This window comes from Lycium barbarum, chromosome 10 (genome assembly GCF_019175385.1).
Source record: "Lycium barbarum isolate Lr01 chromosome 10, ASM1917538v2, whole genome shotgun sequence".
In the NCBI taxonomy this organism is placed as follows: Eukaryota; Viridiplantae; Streptophyta; class Magnoliopsida; order Solanales; family Solanaceae; genus Lycium; species Lycium barbarum.
Genome location: NC_083346.1, coordinates 38,669,253 through 38,686,726, shown reverse-complemented (window position 1 = coordinate 38,686,726; position 17,474 = coordinate 38,669,253). Strand labels below are relative to the sequence as shown.

The 17,474-nt window shown below is 38.3% G+C and overlaps 1 long non-coding RNA gene across 1 annotated transcript; it reads left to right on the top strand.

Annotated features, from left to right (window-relative positions):
• Positions 1-5,288: 5,288 nt before the first annotated feature.
• LOC132615987 (uncharacterized) lies at positions 5,289-8,163 on the top strand. Its single transcript, XR_009572923.1, has 2 exons — positions 5,289-5,447; positions 7,477-8,163. It is a non-coding gene; the product is annotated as an uncharacterized LOC132615987 (long non-coding RNA).
• Positions 8,164-17,474: the final 9,311 nt, after the last annotated feature.

Here is a 17,474-nt window from a genome sequence, read left to right as displayed (position 1 = left end):
CATGAGGTCAAAATTTAGCAATAATGTTTCCTCATTTTGACTGCATGAGGTCGAAAAACTGGGCAACATTTTGAATTTGGACCTCATGAGGTCGAAATTTGGTAATAATATTGCTAAATTTCGACCTCATGCGGTCGAAATTTTGAGAAAAAAATTGTTTTTTTTTAATATTCTTTCATATTTCGACCACAAGAGGTCGAAAACTTTAAATAATATTTATATAAAAATAATATTTTCGACCGCATGTGGTCGAAATTTTTTATTAATATTTAAATAAAAAATAACATTTTCGACCTCACGTGGTCGAAAACTTTATTTTCGTAAGTTAGATAGAAAACTTTTTTCGACCACGTGAGGTCGGAAAAAATTTCAATCTAGTTGTTAGCGACCGTGCCTTGAGGTCGAAAATTGGCCTTTTTCGACCGCGTGAGGTAGAAACTTTTGATCGAAATTCACTGTTTTTTTATTAATGTGTGAATGGAGGCCATAGAGAGGTGTCACATCACTTTTTCTATGCCTAGCTTAATAATATATATTTATTGATATGAACTTTAAATTGAATCTAGTTGGATACATTGTCTTTCCAAGTTGAATCCTGTTATTAAGCAAAATTTTTATTTCGTTGGCACACCACCGAAATCAAAATTGTTGGAGTATTTGGCATTTTAATATTAAAATCATAATATATCATGATCTCTTATTAATATCCATAATTCAATAATTGAGAAAGTTGGTATACTTATGTAACCACTCTCTCATGTTTTATCACTTTCTTCCCCATTACTTAAACATAAGTCATCCATCAACTCATGTTTTCTCATATTCTTCAATTTTATTACCCCATTAACTCCTAATAATTCTAGGGAAGGTTTCTCACATCTATAAATATGTCTCATTCTGCCTTGTGATGGTACGCGAAAAATATTATAGAGCATGCAAAAGTGAGGTTCGTGTTGAGAGAGTTTTATTCCGTTGAAAGGTTTTCTTACTGATGGAGTTTTCGACTCAACAACTTGTCTAGTCATATTGTAAAGGCCTTAAAATTTCTGCACCTTATTTGAGATTATTTCAAGCTTAACATTCATTTATAAAGCTAACTCGAGGAACGTGGGGATCACAGTTCACACGAGTGTAACAAGGTCATGAGGGTGCTTCAACAAACTAAGACATGAGTTGAAAATGTTTGGATGCGAGGGCTTTATGCCAAAATGCCAAAGAAAGGAGAGAAGGAAGGAACCAAAGCCTAGCTTGGGGCACAACAGGTCGCGCACGAGAGAGGGGGGCAGTGCATAAGAGGAATGTACGAGACAGCAGGGCGCATGTCGCATGTTAAAACTGTGAGGGGTGCAGGGAAAGAGAAAATTTATTGAAAATTTGGTTGGGGGCTTTGGAGAAAGGAGCACTTCGGTTATTGCATTAAATATATACTGAGGTGAGATTTCGACATTAATGGTTTAACAATGTTAGTTAATGCTTGAATTAACATCTCTACGGATCAAAGTCGATAGAAAATTCCTCAAACTTCAAGATCACTCTCAAGGCTCAAGCTAAGGTTTGAACTACCAAAGGCAACAACTTCTCTTTATACTTGAATACTATTACGGGATTGTTATTTGAGATATAAGGTAAGTTAAAAATCACTACTTGACTCAAATTTTACCATGTTCTTGAGTTGGATATTTATGAACTAGGATTCTTGAGGTTAGAGACGATAAATAGCAAAATTTTGGAATTTATGGATAATGTTTCAATGTCATTTAATAACTTCAATAGCTTAATATGGATTAAGTAATGAATTATTAGAGTAATAACGAGGGCCTTAAAATTATGAATAGGTGTTTGGGGTCTTGTTACAAAATTTAAATTCTTGAAGGAGTTGTGTTTTATTTGGTTGGAGGTTAATGCGTGTCGATTGACTTGTATCAATTTAGATATAAGCCTTGAAACTTGGTTGGCAAAGTTGGAACCGTTTTAAAAGCGCGATTGAGGTATACTGTAACACTGAGATCTACTTTTCCATAGAGTTTCTTCCAAGTTCATCAGTTCATGTCTTCTAAATAATTTTAAAATGTCTAAATGAGTACAAATATTATTGAATAATTGTGAGGGATTAAGTAATCATGCATTATTCCATAGGTTTGTACATGCTATGTTTCACATGTTATGAATGTTTTATGATGTTTTCAAATATTATTGAATAATTGTGAGGGATTAAGTAATCATGCATTATTCCATGGGTTTATACATGCTATGTTTCACATGTTATGAATGTTTTATGATGTTTTCAGACTAAGAACAAGTGTAAAGATGATGTTATGGTTTTCAAATGAACTTTATGAAATGTTTTAAGCGCATAATGAAAGGAAGTATGAAAAGCTTTCAAGGCTATATGTAAGGGTGTCAAGTGGGCCGGGCCAGCCCGAACCCGGCCCGGCCCAAGCCCACTAATAGGTGTAAGGGGCTGGGCTAGGTGGGTTTTATTAGGGGGCTGGGCCGGACAAGGTGGACAGCCCACCAGCCCGGCCCACCATCAGCCCGGGTGATGGCCCATCGGGGCACCGGCCCGGCCCAGCCCGGCCCACTTCAAATTAAAAAAAAAAAAAGATAAGTATTACATTTATTACTAATAATAAGTATTTTAAAAACATTGTATCCCAATAAAATAGTTGTAGCTATAATTGTGGGATTCTTAAAATTTTGGAAGCAAATATATGAAATATTTATTAATTATTCAAACCATAGTTAGAATCTTACTTTAGTTAATTAAAACTTAACCATTAATTTTAACTCATGTAATGTGTCTCTTATTCAAGTAAGAACTTGAGAAAAATGGAGACAATAAAAATGAAGAGGAATCGGATTCGTTAATATTTAATTGCTACTAAATGAAAGAATTGAATAAAATGGTGGAAAATATGTAGATTTAAATTTGAAGAGTTGTCAAATTGAATTTTCTTTTTCTAGTTTAAGTTTACGAAATCAAAGAAAAGTAGTTGTAAGTTTGTAAGCTTTAAAGTTTAAATTCGACTTTGCAATTATTGATTAATAAAACTAAAGGTTCACTGAGCCTTTGAATTTCTTTTCAAATTTGTGTTATAATTTTATTTATAATTTTATTTACCAGAATAATAATCTGTACGCAGTCAAAATAGAACTATAAATGTAATTGTGTAAAACTAATCCTACACAAGTAGCAACTCCAAGATAAATTTCTGCAAGGAGGTACAAACATTGATCAGTGCCCAAAAGCAACAAGACATTATAATAGGCTGACAAAATCAGTGAAATGACAAGCCTCTGAAATTGCTGATGCGTGAAATAAATCAAATACCCCTTTTAAGTTACTATCTTGCTGTTGGCTTACACAAGTTCAAAAATATTTCAATAGGTTATACATTATACTATATAATAATATAAACTATTAGTTATATATATAATAATATATTAATATAATCTTATTAGTTTCAAATATTTTATATATAATAATAATTAAATATTTTTTAGCATATTGAAATGTCTCCACCGATGATGGAGACGTGACAATCTGCACATGACATTAGGACTTAGGATCAGATGAGATAATTAAATTAAGAACTTTGGTTTAGTATCAAAACTCATGTGCATTGTTCCCATTTAGTTCCCATTTAGATGAGTAGGAAATTTAGAGAAAGAGGAGAGTAGGGAATTGTGAGATAATATGGAGAAGAATGAATGGTATTTATAGTTTGAAAATAGGGCCAAAGTATAATTTAAGGAACTTGAAGGTTAAAATAAAGTTGACAACAACTAGATTTTAAAGTATTAAACTTAATAAATTTTAGCATTAGAATTTTTTTTTAAAATAATTAAAATCCGGCTCGGCCCACTAACTAAAATCCGGCCCGGCCCACTAACTAAAACTTGGCCTGGCCCACTAACTAAAACCCAGCCCGACCCACTAACGGGCCCGGTTAGCCCGACGTGTAGCCCCTATCCGAGGTGGGCTGGGTCGGACACCCTTTCCCTCTCCAAGCCCGGCCCCCAGCCCGGCCCACTTAACTTACGGCCCGGCCCGGCCCGGCCCCGACCCGGCCCCTTGTGGCCCACATTTAAATGGCCCGGCCCGGCCCACTTGACACCCTTAGCTATATGTAAAGTTAAATGTTTTGGTAGCATCTTCAGGTCTTTAAGAGAGTAATATTATAGACAAAAGAGTTTAAATATTTGAATCTACACGTGTCACTATAGAGTTGTGGTTGTAACTATTAGTTGGGGCGATTAGATAGTGATCCTTTGGTTCAGAATCACTTTTATGCTAAAATCCTACGTCAAAATCACATGACGTTGTGCTGAAGTGGCTTAACTGATCTGGCGGATATCAGATGACATGAGGTACACGTGGTGATTATATGTAAATGCTAGTATCAAACTCCCACTAAATAATATATGTTGGTTAGAGTTCCAACATTTGTATGACTTTTGAAAATATTTTCTTGATTTATATTGCATGTTACTTCATCATGATTATTAAATGTATTGGCCCATTGATGCAGGTTGTGCGTCCACCAAACAGTATATGAGGGATCTAGTTGTGTATCAGCTCTGTTATGCAATGCAGTACGAGAATCAACATAAGATTTTTATGTAGAAAACTCCTTGCTCAAGGGACTAAAAATCACAACCTAACCTTGTAGGATTTCAACTCCACTAACCGAGCAACTCAGGTTACAACTCTATCGTAAGTTAGGAATTAACTCCCATAATCCTTCACCCTTACAATAACGCTTATACAACCCTTACCCTTGACTACCCCTAACCAAGGACCACTAATACACCTAGACTTACCCCAGCCTAGTGTACTACTCAAAGACACCCACTACTAAAAAAAAGGGGCATTTTCGACCAAAAAATTTCGACCACAATTTTGGTCGGAAAACAATCCACCACAGGTGGTCGAAATTTGCAGAATTTAATTTTTATTAAACTTTTTATAGGATTTCGACCACACTGGGTCGATTTTTTAACTGGAAAAGTGAATTTCGACCACGTGTGGTCGAAATTAATTTTTGTACAAATAATAAATGGGAAAAAATATTTTATACATAATTAAATTATATAAATATAAAAAAATTAATAATTATTTTAAAAAAAATAAAAAAAAATCGACTACAAGTGGTCGAAATAATTAAGTCAAATTTGGTGAAATATGACTTAATTATTTTCGACCACATGTGGTCGAAAATTCAAACAGATTTAGACCCCATCGGGTCACTTTTTTTTTATTTTTCTCCTTCTCTTTCTCTCTCCTTAATTCCTCCTCCCTCTCATCTCTACGCAGCCCACCACCCCACCTCCTTATACGCTCAACGCCGCACGCCACCGCCGTTTCCGACCAGCAGTCGAAAATCCCAACCAGACGCCACCGCCGTTTTCGACAAGCTCAGGTATTTTTTTTTTCATTCCTCCAGGTATGTATACTTACTTACATTTGCTTCTTTATATTCTGTTTTTAATCTTGCCTGATCTGATTTTGTATGTGCCATTAACTGTCAAGAATTTTCACATTTGTGAATCTGGGTTAGGACCCATTTAGGGGTATGGTTATTAAAGAGACCTGTTTTGTTAAAATATAATCACTTACTTAAAGACCCATTTGTGAATCTGGCCACTTTGTTGAAGACCCACTTGTGAATCTGGTCATTTAATTGAAAGATCTCAACAGTTTATCCCTTTGTTGGATCTGCTTTCTAAATGTAGCAGAATTTGTACTTTGATGCTGTAGATATTGAATCAAAACCCTGCTAAATTACAGCTTATCCATTGTTATTACTCTCGTTAATCGCTGTCTGTCCTTTTAATTAGGGCCAGATTCAGGATTTAAACTTTATGGGGTTCAATATTTACATTCTTAGCATTGAACCCATTGTATTTCTAAAATTATGGGATCAGACCTACTATTAATTGCAATTTAGTAGAGTTTTACATAGAAATCTATATGCCGCATCATGTTATTTTTTTAGGGTTTATATCATGTTATTTTTTTAGGGTTTTGAATTGAAATTGAATGAAATATTGAAATTAAATTGGTCTGGATGCCACCTTTATAAAACATAGATTTTTTAACTATGATGAATTCGGATGCCTTATATTAGCGTTAGGCATAATGAATAAGAGGTTTATCACATCACTGTCTGGTGTTGTTTCTCTGAGGCTGCTGCCTTGCTGCTATATTTGAAAACACACCTAGATGAGCTTGCTTCCACATTTTAAAAGTAAAGCAAAATGGATGAAATTGAGGTAAGTAGTCTCTTATTTTAGTTGTTTCATTTTGCTGCCTTGGTCAAGTAGTCCTTCCATTGCTTCTTTGCTATGGTGTGTTACTTTGACAAGAGGTGACACTACACTTGAGTTACTGAATCTTGACAAAACTGTATCTGCTGCTTGTTGTGGGTTCTTGGACCACATTTTTGAAATGAATTGGCTGCTGCACTTTAAGGCATAATATGGTACACTTGATGCTATTTCTTTAAGCTATTAAGCCAGGGGAACTGCTATCATACTTGGCTGACTATGTTGCTATACTTTGCTGGGTTTGCCACTATATCTTGACATGTTATTTCAAAGATACAGGAATGCTGCATCTGAGCCAAAGTGCTATGGCACTTTCAGGCAAGCAGATGCTCCATTCTGGAGTCAAAGTTTATTACCACATTTTGAGGGAAACATCTGCTATCATTGATTGCTATTGTTTCTCTATGGATATGTTGTTGTGCACCTGGAACTGATACCTTTTTGGAGCAACCTATGGATCTGTTTAGCCTGGCCAAGCCATTGTGGCACCTTTAACTGCAACTTCTTCTGAGGCCATAAGCTTTTTTTTTTTCCACTAAATGGCTGCTGCAGTTTGAGCATTCATTGTTGATCTTGACTTTAGTGCTGCACTTCTTGGCTGCTACATTATCCTTATCAATGGCTGTAATATTTTGGCCAAACAGCTTGCTGTTTTGGCATGTATTATGCTATCTTTTGAAAGTTGTCATACTTTAATGGAAGGCAAAAAAGACATTACTACTGCTACATGTTGCAGCACTATGCCACATTCTGCTAACTTGTTGGTGTCTTGGAAAATTTTGGTTGCTACTTTCTCTTTGAGAATCTGCTGGTGTCTATGACTTGGTATATGTTTGGGCATCCCATTTGGGATATTAATTGAACTCTTTTGAGATGCTAAACCTTTAGCTAATTGTTTCTTTCCTGATACTTTCCTTGGAGACTAAACTGATCACCCCTCTGTTGATAAGAAATGATTATCCTAAATTGAATGATGTTACTAAACAACTGATGTGTTAATAAGCGATTGATGCCATTCTTTCCTGATTAAAATACTGCTGATTTGAATAGATACTACACTTGGGCCGATTAAGGGTATTTAACTTGAGGCCACATTTTTAAAAGAACAGATTTCTATACATGATGAAAATTTACTGATTTGAATAGATACTTAACTTGAGGATGCCCAGTCCGGAAAGGTTTTATCCCTCGGTGGGCAAGGATGATCTCACATTGACTTCACGAGGTAGGAACCAACATGCGCTTGGCAAGGCAACTAGAATGGCCACTAGTTTGTAGCCACGACATGATTCAGGTTCCTTTGCCATATTCGGAACCGTGAGTCTGAGCCTCCGTAATCAAAGCGCTCAAAGTTTGATACGAGTCCGCGGGATATTATTTATGTTCCTAAACGTCACCCTACGGGGTGGCGTATCATTTTTTCTAACATTTTCCTTTCATATTTTTGCGAGGTATAAATAACGCGAGGCAGTAGAACAAAGATGTACCAAAAGTTGAAGCGAATAAATTTGGAAGCACGGAATGTTTGGCCGAAGAACTAGAAAAGGGGAAAATAGGGCTCAAGTCTTAAACCTTATTTATTTCTATCTAAAATTATGTATCCAAGTATTACATGTAGATGTTGGGTATGCAAGCCCAAATTAATAGTTTATGATGGATATGTTTAAATGGATATGTATATTATCTTTAAGGGTTTGAATGTAGTTTTAGTTCGAATTAGAAGTACTTTTAAGTTTATAATGTTTAAGTGTTTGAATGTAGTTTATGATGTTTAAGTGTTTGAATGTAGTTTTAATTTTAAGTACTTTGAGGTTGAATTTGATTGTTTATAAATGTTTGAATGGACAATGTTTAAGTGTTCAAGTGTTTGAACATTGTTTATGGTTGTTGTGTTGCATTGTTGATGAATTGGATGGCTGTTTTGGTTGATGAATTTGACTATTTGGAAATTGGCAGGTGGGTTGCCAAAAGCAGGCAAATGATGGAGGTGGTCGAAAATCTGCCCAGATATTTCACAATTTCGACCATATGAGGTCGAAATTGTACCCAGAAAAATTCAATTTCGACCACATGTGGTCGAAATTTAGCAAGATTCTTGCCAGATTTCGACCACATGTGGTTGAAATTCTGGGCCCAATTTACAATTTCGACCACATGTGGTCGAAATTGAATTTTTATTTTCTTTTTATATTTAAATATAAATAATGTTTTCGACCACACGTAGTCGAAAAAGTTAAATATAATTTAATATAAAAATAATTTTTTTGACCACATGTGGTCGAAAACAATTTTTCGCTTAATTTCGACCACACATGGTAGAAAAAAAAATTCGACCAAGCTGTTATCGACCTACACGTGTGGTCGAAAAATTGGTCGAAATAAAGGCTTTTTCGACCTCTTGTGGTCGAAAGTTTTGGTCGAAAATCCCTGTTTTTTTAGTAGTGACCCTTTGAGAATTTACCACAGTGACTAACTCTAGCCAAACACTAATACAGCTAAGCTAACTCTAGCCTAGTGTACCACTCAAGAGCTTGTGGAAGCAACCTTGAGAATTTTGGACACCTACAAACAACTTCTTTTTACGGAAGAGTAGGTTTACAGTTTAAGCACAAAAGAACAAAGACTCAAAAACCTAAGGACCTAAAACATCTTCAGTTCTGGACCTGGTTCTTCGAGTTTGTGGCTCTGTTCTTGAAGAACACCTTGAAAGGTGGAGACTGGCACTTAGATGGAGCAATTTTTTGGATTGTGCAAGAATGAGTCTTCTCTTGTAAGATGATGTCTTTATATGCACGGGGAGAGAGAGAGAGAGAGAGAGAGAGAGAGAGAGAGAGAGAGAGAGAGAGTAGAGATGACCACTTATGAAATATGGACCGTTACTCAGTCGGCCTAAATAAGGTACTGTTGTACAACTGCATTGTACTTTTCAGCCGCTCACTTTACAACTGTGGATTTGGACTTTCAGCTTCAGTGACCTGCACCTTTATCTGGAGGAACCTGGTTCCTCATATGTTCTTCAAACACGTTGTAAGTACTGGATACACTGTCAGTAGCTCTACAGCTGCATTGTTGGCTTAGCTGGCTGGAGACATGATCCCATTTGGTCCTTTTGAATCAACATCACTGGTCTCTCATATATGAGCAATTCCTGCAGGCATCTGATCCTTTAAGGAGTATGTTAGACAAGCAGCATATGAGATATCATAAGGTTAACTAAGTTCAGACAGATGAACCTAATTGTATCTGGTTCCTTAAGGTTTTTATGTCATCAAAACATATCATTTCTTATCAATTTCCCCCTTTTTGATGATGAAAAAGCGACATCCTTTGTATTCCCCCTACGAGTCAGATCCCTTACCCAAATACCTCGTTTGTTCCCCCTGAGACTCAGACCTCGAGATACATAGTAGTATTCTGGTTCTTTGAGTAAGGTTTGTCAAATCATCAAAACATGTCATGACATACCAATTTCCTCCTTTTTGATGATGATAAACTCATAGAAAAAGTTTCCCCTGAGAACTAGATTCTCACTTGTTCCCCTTGTGGATCAGCCCTTCACTTACCCAGCTTGCAGTCCTCTTTCACCTTTTCACGATTCCCCTCATCTTTCGCACATGTTTCTCTCACATATATTGATTATATTCTTGAGACTGTGAGATGTATGGAGAGGCCATATTAAGGACCGGGTTTCTCGCTCTCTTTGGTTTCACCAGGTTTGACAATCATCAAAACATACATATAGTTATTTTTCCCCTTTTTGATGATGACAAACCGTCTTTCTTACATCATTCTTCCTCCCGTTCCTACCCCTTTGTTTTATTCCCCCTTTTGGCATCATTGAAAAGAGTAATAAAAGTAGCATAAGATAAAAAGAAGTTCAGTAGCAGTAACTCATGGCCACTAGGGCAACACAACATAAGCAAGAATAGTAACAAGTATTAAGATTATTGCATAAACAGAGTAATTTCCCATATTAGATTAAGCATATAAAAAACATAGTAGCTTAGTCAGTACAAAATATGATACTTAAACTGCCATGCGTGCCATAGTCGATGGAATACAAAGGGCAAATATTTAAGGGAACTAGGAGAGACTCAAGAACTAAGGATTAGTGGGTCTAGACAAAGATTTTCAGTCTTTAGCTAAGAGTCAGCTTCTTTTGTAGCACCACTGAGACCTGGTCCTTTTGCCTTCTTGAGCATTTTTATTTCTCCATGATTTCCACATCATCCTCAGTGTAATATCGTGCACAACGGACAACCAGATGTGCATAATAGGCTGGTGTATTCATGGAGACAGAACGTGTGCACCTTGCATATGTAGCATAGCCAGTTTGTAGCTGTGTCGGATCTGTTCTCATCAACCAGTACATGGTAATGAGCTGGACGGCTAGTACCTCGAATTTTAGCGTGGCTATACCAGTAATTATTAGGCTCCATAAGGTGGCACATCTTGGTATCTATCACAGTACCTGGCAAGGTGTTTCAATCCTTGTCTGTCATGTTAGGATCATTATGATTCACATGGAGCAGATGTGCATGATGTCTCTCTGTACTGCCACAAGTATTACTCGTGACAGATACCATTCTTCCAATCGATTACATGCCTTGCGGATTGCATCCATTTCTCCCCTATCAGGTTCCTTCCCTTTCATTTGTTTAGTCATCATATCTTTTTGAGTTCCCTCACCATTTTATTTTGCCTTCAAGGCCTCTACAACCCCCTTAACAATTTCAGTTCCACTTACCATAATATTAGATCTGTTTCTCTCCCCTTTGTTTAGAGTCATCAAGGAGAATGTCTATACAGGGCTCATAAAGTCCTTTATTTGTTCTAGAATGATCGATAGAAGTGGGGCTTACTAGAGTCCCACTATTTTTGGGATCTGGTAGAGATATGGTAGGGTTTAGGATCTAGTAAGACAGGAAAGATGATTTAGATTTAAGGAATGGGGAAAGAATTTTGCCAAATCTGAGGAAGGACAGGTTTTCTTTTAAAGTATAAAGAGATCCAGGATGGTTAGGCATTTAAAGGGCTTAATTTGGAATAGGAAGAAAATGAGTCTTAATGACATGGCATTCTAGACAGTTCGAAACATATTAAGCACTGAAGAGACTACTAACCTGAGTCATAGGGACCAGGTCCCTTGACAATTTTGAAAGCGAGGCAAGAGCTCTCTGAGATATGCAATGTCACTTATGCTTGTGTTGTCCTGACCCTACCACGCGTGTGTACCTGTGACGGTACAAGAGTGAGTTAGATGTCACCGAAAAACACTTTTTAATATTGTACCTTTTCTTTTAACCTAGCCAAGCATGAGGAAATTTGAGGAAAGGCAACAAGTTGAGCTTGATCATACCCATCTCCTATCTTCCAAAGTTCTTCCTGTTCAGCTTCATTTTACAAGAACACACTGCCACTTGAAGGTTCTTGAATGGGGGGAATCATCCATTCTCTCAGTTGTATGCTTCGAGCAGTCTTCTTTCATGTAACTTTTGGCTGCCTCTTCTCACTCAAGCCTGCAACCAAATTCACTCATTTGATCTCGGAGCTCAAGGCATCTTGGGTCTCATGCAATGATAGAACAAGTGAGTTTCAGCTTTTTTTTTTGTCCATGTAGGCATCACCTTCTTCTTTTTCTAGAAACTAGATCGGTCAGCTCTTGGCTTCTTCCCAATCTTTTGACCAGTCCCAGATCCAGCCCAGCAACTTTTCATAGGAACATAGGATCATCACAAATGATGTCCCACAGCTTTGATCCTTAGCCATGAAAAGTTATGCCTTTTCCCTTTCCACCATCCATGATATTCTCTATTGGATCTTGGTGGTCTTGTGATAGATTCTTCTTTCTCTAGGCTTGGTGAACTAGCCATGATGAAAATCCTCTCTAGGTGTTAATCTTTTAGAAAAAACCCGCTCTGATACCAATTGATGCAAGTTGTGCATCCACCAAACAGTATATGAGGGACCTGGTCATGTACCAGTTCCCTTATGCAATGCAGTACGAGAATCAACACAAGATTTTTACGTGGAAAACTCCTTGCTCAAGGGATTAAAAACCACGACCTACCCCTATAGGATTTCAACTTCACTAACCGAGCAACTCAAGGTACAACTCTATTGTAAGCTAAGAATTAACTCCCATAATCCCTTACCCTTACAATAACGCTTATGCAACCCTTTCTCTTAACTACTATAGCCAAGGACCACTAATACACCTAGACTTACCCAGCCTAGTGTACCACTCAAAGGCACCCTTTGATAATTTACCACAATGACTAACTCTAGCCACACACTAATACAACTAAGCTAACTCTAGCCTAGTGTACCACTCAAGAGCTTGTGGAAGCAACCTTGAGAATTTTGGACACCTACAAACAGCTTCTTTTTACGGAAGAGTAGGTTTACAGTTTAAGCACAAAAGAACAAAGACTCAAAAACCTAAGGACCTAAAACATCTTCAGTTCTTAACCTGGTCCTTCAGGTTGTTGTGGCTCTGCTCTTAAGGAACACCTTGAAAGGTAGAGACTAGCATTTTGGATGGAGCAATTTTTATGGATTGTGCAAGAATGAGTCTTCTAGTGGAAGATAATGCCTTTATATGCACGGAAAGAGAGAGTAGAGATGACCACTCATGAAATCTGGACCGTTAATCAGTCGACCTTGACAAGGTACTATTGTACAGTTGCATTATACTTTTAGCCGCTCACTTTACAGCTGTATTTGGACTTTCAGCTTCAGTGACCTGAACCTTTATCTAGAGGAACCTGGTGCCTCATTTTTTCTTTGAACACTTTGTAAGTACTGGATACACTATTAGTAGCTCTACAACTGCATTGTTGGCTGAGCAGGCGGGAAACCTGAACCCAGCTGGTCCTTCTGAATCAACATCACTGATCTCTCATATATGAGCAATTCTGCATGCATCTGACCTTCAAGGAGCAAGTTAGACAAGCAGCATATGAGATATCATGAGTTTTACCAAGTTCAAACAGATAAACATAATTGTATCTGGTTCTTTAGGGTTTGTCATGTCATCAAAACATATCATTTCTTATCAATTTCCCCTTTTTTGATGATGACAAAGCGACATCCTTTGTATTCCCCCTAAGGACAAGATCCCTTACCTAGATACTTCGTTTGTACCCCCTGAGACTTAGACCTCGAGATACATAGTAGTATTCTGGTTCTTTGAGTAAGGTTTGTCAAATCATCAAAACATGTCATGATATATCACCCATATTACGAGTGAGGAAGTCTATGATGCATATTGAGTACTTGTGTGTAGTCATGTATCGAGGGCTCTGCATTTCATTTTTGGATACAAGTATTATTTCTCAGGGCAATGTTGTTAATTCCATGCTAGGCACCAAGGTCTGAATAATACGTTCGGCTTGCCCATCAGTCTGCGGATGAAATGTCGTGTTAAGCTTTACTTGAGTACCTAGACCTTCTTGGAAAGATTTCCAGAACTTGGCTATAAATTGCGCTCCTCTATCTGTGATAATAGATATCGGAATACCATGGAGTCGCACAATCTCCTTGAGATACAACCTTGCATAATCTTCTGCTGAGTATGTGGTTCTAACAGGAAGAAAATGAGTTGTTTTCATCAATCTATCCACAATCACCCATATAGAATCATACTTGCTTCGGGAACGAGGTAATCCCACAATAAAATCCATATTGATCATTTCCCATTTCCAAGTAGGGATTTCCATTGCCTGCAATAATCCTCCTGGCTTTTGATGTTCGATTTTCACTTGCTGGCAATTTGTACATTGAGTTACAAATTATGCTATGTCTTTCTTCATGCCATCCCACCAATATATTAACTTGAGATCATGATACATCTTCGTTGCACCTGGGTGAATAGAATACCGAGAATAATGAGCTTCTTCGAGGATTTGATGACGTAATTCTGCAACATTCGGAACACATAGCCTACCTCGGTATCTAAGAATTCCATCCACAGAAGTTTCAAATGGAGACTTCTCTTTTTCATGAAGTGTGTCTCTATAATGACTCAACTGAGGATCTTCATATTGACGCTCTTTAACTTCCATATTCAGGGACGAAACTGTGGGATTATTAATACCAATTCCTGCACTACCTGAATCAATTAAACGTACTCCAAGATTAGCTAGTTGGTAGAGCTCATGAATTAATTCTTTCTTCTCCGGAGGAACTTCACGTAGGCTGCCCATCGATCGGCGGCTAAGCGCATCAGCTACTATATTTGCCTTTCCGGGGTGATATAAAATACTCACATCATAATCTTTCAATAATTCTAACCACCGCCTTTGCCGCAGATTTAACTCCTTTTGTTTGAAAATGTATTGAAGACTCTTGTGATCTGTATAAATATAGACATGTACACCATACAAGTAGTGTCTCCACATCTTTAATGCATGAATAACTGCAGCCAATTCAAGATCATGAGTTGGGTAGTTCTTTTCATGTGTCCGCAGCTGTCTCGAAGCATAAGCGATGACTTTACCGTGATGCATTAACACACATCCTAACCCAATACCAGAAGCATCATAATATACAACATAACCATCTGACCCTTCTGGGAGTGTTAAGACCAGAGCTGAAGTTAACCTATCCTTCAATTCCTAAAAGCTACGCTCACAAGCATCATTCCACTGAAATTTAGCTGACCTCTGGGTTAGCTTCGTCAATAGGGCGGAAATAGAGGAAAATCCTTCTACGAACCTTCTATAGTACCCTGCCAATCCCAGAAAACTACGGACTTCTGTAGGCGTTGTTGGCCTTGGCCAAGTCTTCACAGCTTCAATTTTCTGAGTATCAACTCGAATGCCATCATCTAAAATAACATGACCCAAAAATGTCACAGAATTCAGCCAAAACTCGCACTTTGAGAATTTTGCATACAATTATCGAGTTCGAAGAATTCCTAAAACAATACGTAAACGGTCTGCATGTTCTGATTCTGTGCGAGAGTTTACCAGAATATCGCCAATGAATACTATTACGAATAAATCCAAGAGAGGCCTGAATACATTATTCATCAAATTCATGAACACTGCCGGAGCGTTAGTTAACCCAAATGACATCACCCGGAATTCATAATAGCCATATCTCGTTCTAAAAGCTGTTTTGGGAATATCTTCTTCTTTAACTCTCACTTGGTGATAACCTGACCTCAAGTCTATTTTGGAAAACCACTTGGCACCCTGTAGTTGATCAAATAAATTATCAATTCTCGGAAGAGGATATTTGTTCTTTATTGTCACCTTATTCAACTGCCTGTAATTGATGCACATTCGTAGGGAGCCATCTTTCTTTCTTACAAATAGGACAAGTGCTCCCCACGGTGATGAACTGGGTCTAATAAACCCCTTCTCAAGAAAATCTTTCAACTGTACCTTTAACTCTTTCAATTTTGCCAGAGCCATTCGGTAAGGAGGAATAGAAATAGGCTTGGTATTCGGCAACACATCAATAGCGAAATCAATCTCTCTTTCCAGAGGAAGGCCTGGAAGTTCATCTGGAAATATATCTAGAAATTCATTCACTACCGGAACGGATTAGAAAGCTGACGAGTTTGCTTCGGTGTCATGAACTCAGACTAAGTGATAAATATAGCCTTTTGGCATCATCTTTCTTGCCTTAAGGTAGAAAATAAACCTACCTCTTGGAGATACTGTATTACCCTTCCATTCAAGCACGGGCTCTCCCGGAAATTGAAATTGAACTACTTTCATTCGGCAATCAACATTAGCATAATATGAGGCCAACCAATCCATACCCATAATCACATCAAAATCTAACATTTCCAGCTCAACTAAATCAACTTTTGTCTGGCGTTCGCATATCACAATTACACAATTTTTGTACACTTGTCTAGCTATCACGGGATCACCAACCGGAGTAGATACCTCAAAAGGTTTAATTGGCTCGGGTTTCAACCCAATACGACCAACAACATACGGAGTAATATAAGATAGGGTAGAACCCGGATCTATCAATGCATACACATCATAGGAAAATACGGATAATATACCTGTAACCACATCCGGGGAGGACTCAAATCCTGTCGTCCGGCTAAAGCATACATACGGGGCTGAGTGGCACCTGAAGTAGATGCTCCCCCTCTGCCTCTACCTCGACCTGCTGGGATCTGGGGAGTCTGCCCTATCGGGCGCACTGAAGAGGAACCAGCTGCTGATCCTGTGGGCTGAACCCCACCTCTACCATACCTCGAGCGACCATCACGCATCAAGTGTCCAGCCTGTCCACAAACATAGCAAGCATCTGTGCCCTGGCGACATGGCCCCGAATGTAATTTTCTGCACTGACTACATCGTGGAACTGGTGGTCTCCTCTGACTATAATCACCCCCAAACTGGGAACCTGAAGCTCTCAAACTCTGACCCTGTCCTGAAGGAATGGAGCGGTCAAATCCCCTACCTGCAAATCGTGGAGGTGCACTAGTCGCCGACTGGCCTGAGTGTTTAGGATATGTCTGCCTCGATCCCCCTCTATAATCACTACCTGCCCCCATAGATCTGGCCCTCTTGCTTTGCCCTCTATCAATATCACGATCACCCCTTTGTGGATTTTGTTGTCCTTTTAAATTCTGGGCATGGGCTTGAATGCGGGAAATATCCATTCCATCTTGCAACGAAGCCGTCAAACAATCCTTAAATAAATGTGGCCCTAAGCCACTCACGAACCTGTGCACCCTATCTCCCATGTCGGCCACCATAGTCGGGGCATATCTAGCCAATGAATTGAACTGAAGGCTATACTCCCGAGCACTCATATTTCCTTGTTTCAAATTTAAAAATCTATCCACTCTAGCTCGGCGGACCTCAAGTGGCAAATAGTGGCGGATAAAGGCATCTACAAATTCTTGCCAAACGGGAGGAGGCGCGTTCTCTTTTCTTGATGGCATCCAATTATTGTACCATAAGACCGCCACATCCCGGAGTCTATACGATGCCAACTCCACAGATTCAATTTCGGAGGCATGAATAATCTTCAATGTTCTCAACATTTCATCGATAAAACTTTGCGGGTATTCATCCAACTTTGACCTGAAGAACTCCGGAGGATTCAAACTCGTGAAATCACGAGCTCTAGTACTAACGACCCTGTCGCTTGAACCCGAACCC